Source organism: Gouania willdenowi, chromosome 7 (genome assembly GCF_900634775.1).
Source record: "Gouania willdenowi chromosome 7, fGouWil2.1, whole genome shotgun sequence".
In the NCBI taxonomy this organism is placed as follows: domain Eukaryota; kingdom Metazoa; phylum Chordata; class Actinopteri; order Blenniiformes; family Gobiesocidae; genus Gouania; species Gouania willdenowi.
In genome coordinates, this window is record NC_041050.1 from 21,167,334 (window position 1) to 21,176,687 (window position 9,354).

General features: G+C 37.6%; 1 non-coding gene across 1 annotated transcript; it reads left to right on the plus strand.

The window, feature by feature from the left end:
* Positions 1 to 7,238: 7,238 nt before the first annotated feature.
* trnai-aau (transfer RNA isoleucine (anticodon AAU)) lies at positions 7,239 to 7,312 on the plus strand. Its single transcript has one exon. It is a non-coding gene; the product is annotated as a tRNA-Ile (tRNA).
* The last annotated feature ends 2,042 nt before the right edge of the window (positions 7,313 to 9,354 follow it).

The following is a 9,354-nucleotide window of genomic DNA, read 5'->3' on the forward strand; positions in this document are numbered from 1 at the left end:
GAAGTTCTAAAATGCTTTCATCTTCAGATGATCTTCATTGTCAGAACATTTCACAAACTCCTTAGACTCAGTGACTTTACTTATTCTATCTCTGACAACAGCAATAATTTTGATCTAATGATGGAAGTGCATCAGTTCAATGTAAAGAGTCTGGAACAAACATGCTTTGATGTCCTTAAGGATCATCTCTGCCCAGAAAACTGCATTGGGCTGTGGCAGTTTGCAAATGCCTGTTATATTCCCATTTTGTTTCAACTGAAGTATGAGGCCTTTCACTTTATCTGTGAGAATTTTGAGGAGGTTTCACTCTGTGAAGAGTTTTTGCAGCTTGCGGAGCAGGAACTGGCTGATATCCTGGATCAGGATGGCCTTACTGTGACCCTGGAGAGCACAGTTTATCAAAGTGTTTTAAGATGGATAAACCACATGCCTGAGGAACGACAGGGAGCCATTTCTACTCTGTTACCAAAGGTACGACTGGGGCTGATGGACAAAAGTTACATCACAGACAATGTGCTTAACAATGATGTGGTAAAAACAAACCCTGAGTCCCACCTCTTGGTCTCTGATACCCTTAAAGTCATGTCTCAACCTTCGTTACTCTGCTCTGAGTCTGGGATCAACAACACCTTGTTTTGCCGTCGCTTGCCAAACGCCGTCTTACTGATGTTTAGAATATATTCTAAGACCATAGAGGCCTTTGACTACAGAACTAACAGCTGGATCACAGTTCACACTCATCCCAGTCTGGAGGATACCATGGCTCACTTACTATTCTACAGCACTGTCTTCCTTGGTAGATGCTTCTACATTGTGGGTGGTGTTTTAAGATGGACCGACCCCTCTAACAGAGTGTGGAGGTTTAACCTAGTCACACACACTTGGCAGGAAATGTCACCAATGCAGGAGTCACGGAGCTTTGTGAGTGTTACCGTGCTAAAGGGATGCATCTACGCTATGGGAGGCTACAGGGATGATGGTACCTCACTAAGAACTGCTGAACGCTACCAGCCCAACATCAACCAGTGGACGTTCATTGCATCAATGAATGAAGAGAGGATCAGGGCCAGCTGCACCACACTGAACAACAAGATTTACATATGTGGAGGACGGAGTAATAGAGTACTGAATACTGCTGAGTATTACAACCCAGACTCCAACCAGTGGACACTGATCACTCCTATGGGAACACCTCGGTGTGACCTTGGGGTCGTTGCGTATATGGGCCACATTTTTGCAGTTGGAGGCAGAGATGGGTTCAGAGATCTGAGGTCTGCTGAGGCTTACGACCCAGTGACCAACACCTGGTACGATGTCCCTGAAATGGTCCACAGACACAGATACTTTGACATTGCAGTGATGAACAAGCAGATCTTTGTTGTCTCTTGTCGGACTGGAAAAATTGTTGAGTGCTATGACTACACTACAAATACTTGGTCTGTGGTATTTTCTGGCATGGACCACAATGATTGGGTGAAATGCTGTGTGATTTCTGGACTTCCCAACATGGCTGAGTACTGTTCACCTCGTGAACCCATCATACCCAGGACACAGGTCTAAAAAAAGTCTAAACTAGATACTGAGATGGAGCAAATGTTATTTTCCATGATCCTAACTGGGAGTGTAACCTGCTCTGACCAGGTCTGTGTGTATCAATAAAAGTGTTTAAAGACATTAGAAGAACTAATGTGTGAATAAATGGATCAGTTCATGTCCCAGCTCAGATGGGATGGTTTTAATTAGCCTGGATCAACCTGAGTTGGTGATGATCTAGAAAAAAAATACTACATTTTAGTGGTGACAACATATAGCAGACGTGTAGATGTACTGAATTTCATTAGAATTAATGTCGTGGTTAGCAAGATAAGTATTCTAAAGGGTTAAAATTAGCGGAAATGGATGATTATTAGCTTAAATTACTTGAAATCAAACTTCCTACAACACAATAACAAGTGAAATATACTGAATATAAACAAATAATTTGTTAAAACATTTTTGCTTTTTTAATTTATGCAAATGAAAGCTTCGGAACAAGAAGAAAACAACTAATCTAAGTAAAAATTGACTCAATATTAATGAAAAATGATTAAGCTGTTTCTTGATACAAGTTGACTCATTTTGAAATAAACCTCAATCTATATTAAAAATAAACCAAAATTTTAAAACCAGTTTTTGTTCTTAGAATAAACATCTTATCAGAATCACAACCAGGAGTATGAGTACCATCAACATTTATTAACAGTATGAACCGTACACCAGAAACAGTGGTTGCTGCACACTTTTTATGTCAAATTTAAAACAATTTAAGACTTTTTTAAAGCAAAACAAACACCAATGAACAAAACACATAATATGCTGCTGTATAAAGTGCTGTGATTTGTCACGTGAAGAAGGCAAAAACAAAATGATCAAACATTTGTGCAACACTACAATGTAAAGTATTCAAACATGTCTCAGTTCAAGTGCCATCTAACATGTGAGACCTAAGGACACTGAGGGAAAACTTGTGGCGTAGCTAGCCAAGTCAGGCACAAAACAACTTATTCAAAGGCATTGCAAACAAAAACAAACACAACAGACCTGACAAAATGCTGCTTGACGTTCACCTATTTTTCAACCAATGACTTCCAGAAACAGGAAAACATAAAAACCAAATACAGATAAAAACGGTGTATTTCTGATTGGTTTTAAAATTTAAATAATCCAAATAACAATGGTAACATTATTTATTGTTTTGTTTGTTTGCCTTTTTTAGGTGACGACAGTTGCAAACACTGCAGCTTCTCTGTGAACTTGTAATAGAGAATAAGAACGCTACGTCAACTGTATAAACTATGGAAGTATATCTGTACCATAATTCAATTTAAAATCCATTAACAGAAATGTTTTTTTCATTTTCAGAATATAGCTGCATGTTTTCACTCATAAATAAAATTAATAATAAATCATCCAAATTGCATGTTCATTTTCTTCTTCCCTTAAACATGACGCTCTGCTGGGAGGAGTCAATGCAGACTGGAGAAGAATTACAAACGGTGGAAAATCAGATCATTTCAGGTCAAAATAATGTGAGCAGCTGATTTTCTGAGGGTGCACAGATCCTAGATGACTAAGATAGTTTATAAATGTGATGACTGGACTACAATAGAGTTACACAGAAGTAGTTTGATATTTGCAACCACTGTTTATTTGTCAAAAGTCACAGTTTAATTCAATGAAACTTTTTTTATACAAGGGACAATTCCAACAATAGTCACCACGTAGCGTGAGATAACAGGCAACGCATTGTGTGATCATTGGTTTCTAAGAAGGGTTTACAGATGAAAAGCTCTATTATAGCTGTGTGCTAATATGCTAGTTATTGTAATATACAGATTTTAATAGCAGACATGATATTTACAGTCATAATATATTGTGTTTCTGGGTGTGCAAAGGTTACAGATGTGTTCCAGCAAGTCATTATTATTTTGATTTTAATTTGAAAATATGTTCTAATTAATATTTCATCCCAAGGTTCCTTTTTCAAAGAAAATATGGTAAACAATACCAAAAGTCCATATATTAATAATAATAAAACTTAATAAATCCCCAACACTGCATTTTTATTTTTTCTATTCTTTATTAAATAATGATGACATGTACGGTGACCATACGTCCGGTTTTAGACATGTCCTCTTTTGTTTTCATGTGGTGTCAGGGCTGTGTGGGGATTTTTTACAAATTTCTGGGTTTTTCAGGGACTTTGAACGCATCTCGAGGCATGCGTTAATTTAAAAGACGTACCTTCGCAAAAATGTGTTCTGTCACCTGCTGTCATAGATTTTTTTATGATATAGATATAGAATCAACAGCACTTTGTAAAAAAGACAAACAAGCAAAATGATATAATGTGTTACCATTGTTAATTTGATTTTAAAACCAATCAGAAATACACCATTTTTTTTGTATTTGGTTTTTATTTTTTCCTGTTTTCCTGATTTTGGTTTAAAATAATTAAAAAATTACAGGAAAAAAGTGCCACTAAAGTCGATGTTTTACGTAATAACATGCTCCATAGTTAATTATTAGTTATTTTTGGTTTGTCAGCATGTCTTTCATGTAATGTACAGGAAGTGACTTTAATTCAATTTGTTGAAAATTATTTCCTAGACAAACAAATGCAGTTATTCTGCATCCTGCAGTGATAGACACAGCAAACACATATACAGCTGTTATGTTACTGCACAATATCATATAAGTTAGCTGTTACCATAATAGCTTTATATTGTAACAGCTCTGCTGTTTGTTGGATGTGTCCATTGTAGATGTTCCTAATTCCTACAGCGTTGGCAGTCAGTGAAGGCAACTTGAGGATGCGTAGTGTATATTGTTTGCTTTTAAAAAGTAATCCCACTAAGTAATCCCCATTTTTAATAAAAATACTGGTAATCTGATTACATGTTTTTAAATATTACTCCCCAAGCCTGTGTGTGTGTGTGTGTGTGTGTGTGTGTGTGTGTGTGTGTGTGTGTGTGTGTGTGTGTGTGTGTGTGTGTGTGTGTGTGTGTGTGTGTGTGTGTGTGTGTGTGTGTGTGTGTGTGTGTGTGTGTGTGTGTGTGTGTGTGAGAGAGAGAGAGAGAGAGAGAGAGACAGAGCATTTAGGGGTCCCATCCATGAAGTCAGCAAAATGAAGGTCCGTTGTTCTATGTGATAAACACATGTATTTATTTATCTGAATAATATTCACTGTTATACAGGATGTTTACTATTATTTGGGCCATAGTATATAGTCATCTTAAATATGTAATTCCTTGTTCTAATCAGAAATAAAAATGGCCAAAAATAATGGAAAAAGTTGTGAAATGGGATTTTAACAACCACAGAAATTGGTTAAAAGTTGCAAATTAAAATGGACAAAAACAGACAGAAAAAGTGTTTTCAAAGTGTCAATATTGAAACATTTAGTTTAAACTTTCAAAAAATGGGCATGACAAAAGGTGTATGTGGTTAAATTGGCAAAAATAATCATGGAATACGATGAAAAAGGACAAAAGTGACAATAATTGGTCAACATATGTGACATCAGATGCAAAAGTGGTGGAAAGGAGTTGTAAGTGTCTTGAAAGTGGAAAAATGTGTATTAAAATAAACTAAAAATGCATTAAAGTTCGGGATTGAAGCCACAGATGCTGCAGGGCGAGAAAACACACACACACAAACACACAGTTTACACACAAACACCCCAGGGACGCGTTCACACTGATTCTGTGTCACAAAGTCACGTGTTGGAAAAAGTCACACAAACACCACTTCTACTACACATTATTTGTGTAAACATTTGTTCCTCTAAAGATGTTTATTATGAAGATGAAGCGATCATCTGTAGTTTAAAGATGTGTAGCTCTGTGGGCCTGTACTACAAAGCTGGATACGTATATCCTGGATTTATCTCCATTAGCGGGTTTCACCTAACCAAACATTCTCTGTCAGAGAGCAGCTGCACTATGAACTGAGATAATCTCACTGATGATCTCAGTCTTTCCTGAGTCTTGGAAGAGAACAGACGTGTTTCAGATGCTCTGCAGGAGTGCATTACTCCTATCTGATAACACGACCTTGGGAGATTAACAGCGAGCAGTGAACAGCTGCATCTGAAGAGAGTCTGAGAAAACCTGAGCCTGAGAAAACTTGGGCCCAGACTATGGCTAGAAGATAAAAAACAGGTCCATCGGGACCACCGGATCCACCAGAGGAGGAGTAATAACAGGAACAATGACTGCAGATGAGAACACATCCAACACAAAAACGGAAAAAAAACATAAATGAAAAGATGAAATTGTGGTATGAAGAAGATCAGAATGTTTGACCAGGAAAGAAATGAGCTTTGATGTAAAATGTTCTGTGTTCAAAGCAGGAAACGGGTTTAGATAAGCAAATTGCTTTTTTCCGTCTCCCTTTCCGGCATGCAAAAAAAAAATGGTGACGATGTGATTTCTGCTCTGAATGTCAAAGTGAATTTTTGTGATTGCAACCGTGTCAGAAATGAACTGAATAAATAAAAATAAATAAAAATATCAACTCCACTCTCTTAACCCAGGTGATGTCAGCCTGGCTACGTGCACGCTCCTGTGACAGGGGTGAGAAAGGGCCCCCCACACTTTGTGTATAGCAGCACAACTGCTGTATGTTCCTGCTGAGGCTGTCAGCGTCACCACAGTGTATAATGAAAGTGTATAATGAATGAATGAATGATCTTTTTGGTCCGTGGATACAGAAAGTGTCTGACACACAGCCTCAATCAGCTGACTGTAGGCATTTTACAAAGATTATCATTCAAAAGTATAAATGTTGGTTTTTTTTTAGTGAGTCACACATAAACCTTTTAGTTTCTGGGCAAAGATTTCTCTATAGACACTAGTAACAAATGTAGAGATCTTGTGTTATTGGAGAGTTTTCTGATGTTTTAGAGACATTAAAGCATGTATCACTCACTGCTGTGAGGACAGTAAGAGGCTCAGAGCCACAGCTGATCCTCACACACAAGCAGCTGATCAGAGCAGACACACTCCACACTGCAGATGAAATGTGTCTGTTCTCTGTCTCCACATTAGATAATGTTTCTCTTAGTTTTACAAGCTATTTATCTCGTTTGTTATCACTCTCTCTCTGACTCAGGGCAGACTGTGCACGGACTGAAAGCAGATCAAGTGCAGTCCGCCACACACACAGAGTCAGAGGAACCTCTGTGACTCTGCTCCTCATGAACATGTTTGTGCCTTTATTCTGTTGCTTCTCCACCTCAGTCTTCATTTTTCCTCTTGATTTGACAAAAGTCACGTAAGAGATTTCTGCTGGAATATAAAACCATGGGACTTTCTCTACTCTCAGATCAAGAACACACATTGACTTTTAATGAGCAGCTCGAGCAGCCAATAGTAATGCTTAAAACAGCTCATTGGATGGCCCCATTGGTAGAAAGATCTCTGATTGGCTGACATCAATTCTGTATTGATAAACTTCATTTTCAGAGCCCGGAGAAGGGGAAGAGATTCACTGTCCACTCAGAACACTTTGGATTACAATATGCTCAAAGATGATTATGGATTTCTGACCAAATAACACAAAATAAAATTACTTATTGCAGCTTTAAGCTAAGGGATGATTACTGCTGAATTGTCTACTGCCCACTTTCTGGGTGTTTAGAACCGTGATTGTTTTAACTCGTAACCATATTTTTAAACATTTTTTGTAGCATCATAGGCCAGTTAGCTCAGCTGGGCAGAGCGTGGTGCTAATAACGCCAAGGTCATGGGTTCAAGCCCCATACTGGCCAGATATTAATCAAGGACCATAAACCTGCTTTCATATGTTGTAAATGTTAGTGTATGAGTCAGAAAGGACAAGGTATGAATATGTATACAATAAACACAGATAACCTGGAAGAAAATTCACAAAAATCTAGAATGGCTGTCAGTAAAGAAGCTTCTTTTTGACATCTTAATAAATCAGCAAGTAGGCCAAATACCAATTTATTGATGAATAATACCAGACCAAATTCGGGTAAGACTTACTTTGTATGTGTATGCCTTGTGTATTCAGGTGTCCAACCATCATTTTGTATTCACAGTTGTGATGGAGCTGCAGAATGTAGGTTATACTTTCATCCAAATCATTGTCTTACAATGTAGTGAATAAATCATGGACTCTGTTTATCCAAAACAATGAGAAAGGTCACAATAGACATTAAATGAAAACTGTCTGTGAAATGATCTAACCATTGTATGTAATAAAAACTCATAGACTAATAATAATGTAGCCTATTTTTAATGATCAAACATGTACATATATTAGCACACTATAGCTACAACTGTGCTTGTTTTGACAAAGTAAGTTTTACTGAACTCTAAATTAAAACTACTGCTAACCTGGACAGATGCTAGAGATAACAAGGACAAAACAATACTAGATTACTTTATGCATTAGCTGATATTAAGGACAAGGGCTGATGTGCTGTCAAAACGGACCAGATTGTTTTAATGTAGCCTAATTGTTGTGTAGTTTACATGACCATTAGAACCTGAACATATGCCATATAATATGACCAGTCTATAGCTTAATAATATAAGTATTGGAATGGAATAGCAATGCAACGTTAGCCTAGCCTACCATTAATACACATCAACATGAGTAATATTTACACACAAATATAGTTCTACTGTTGCTACTTTCAAACAAGCAAGAGTTACAAAACAGATGTTGACAGAAGTAGGTTAAAATGACCTTATCTCATAATGTACCTGTTGTATGATTGTGTATTAATCATTCATTCATTATCCTGCAAAAGAAATGCTTATTTAACCAATACAGCTATTAAACTGCCATTGTTATAGAGAAATGCTAGGAAAAATGTGACCTCAATGTGACCTAAACATGACCATCCGGTAGTGATACTTCTTTTTTCTTAGAAGACGTCTGTTTTTCGAAAGAAGAACTAACACCTCGAGGTGTCGGTTAAACAGGATGCATTAAGTATTAACCACACAAACAGATGGAAACCACCTTTAAGTAACTTTTTGTACTCCAGTTGGACCATGACATCTGAGTGAACTTTTGTACTTTTGTATTGCCATGACATCTGTATAACCTTTTGTACTTTCGTATGACAGCTGGGTGAGTTAGAGCACCTGCTACTGCTACGCCAGTAAGGCCTTGACATCAGTATGAACTTGTGTTCTCTTTTTCTATTCGCTAAGGTGATTAGGGCATGTATTATGACACGTTATCACGCCATGCTTTGGGCTATAAATATATCACTGATTACTGTATTCGGGGGCCTCCTTTAGACGGACATTCAGTTGTTCATGAGGCCCCCGTCTTTCTCTATCGGCTGATAGTTTAGGACTTTGATACTTTGAAACTTTTTGATTGACTTTTACTTGATTTTTGTAAACCTTTAATAAAATTCATTAACTATTAAGAAGCCTCTTTGATTAAATCAACCGCCTGCAAACACCCATATCTGAGACAGCTCCCGGGTTTGAAAGACACACTTCTAGACCTCTGGTAAGTGAATCCGCCTTTGGCTCCCTCTTTATCAGGGGAGTCAGGGGGGGCTAACTCATGCTGTTGTAAAAAAGAGTTGTTTCCAGCCTTGACCTACACTCGGTGGGTCTTAATATCAATCCCACAAAATAGCGAGACGACTCTTGGACTTCCTATAAGAGGAGGTACATATAGTCCTTTTCTTTATTAATATAACATTTAATAGAGGATAGGCAGCCAGCTTCGGTGACAAGGTAGAGGGGGAATTCTTGTGTGAAGTTACGACAGTTTTAGATCCCCTACCGTTATAAAGTCCCGCGGGCTAACGACAGT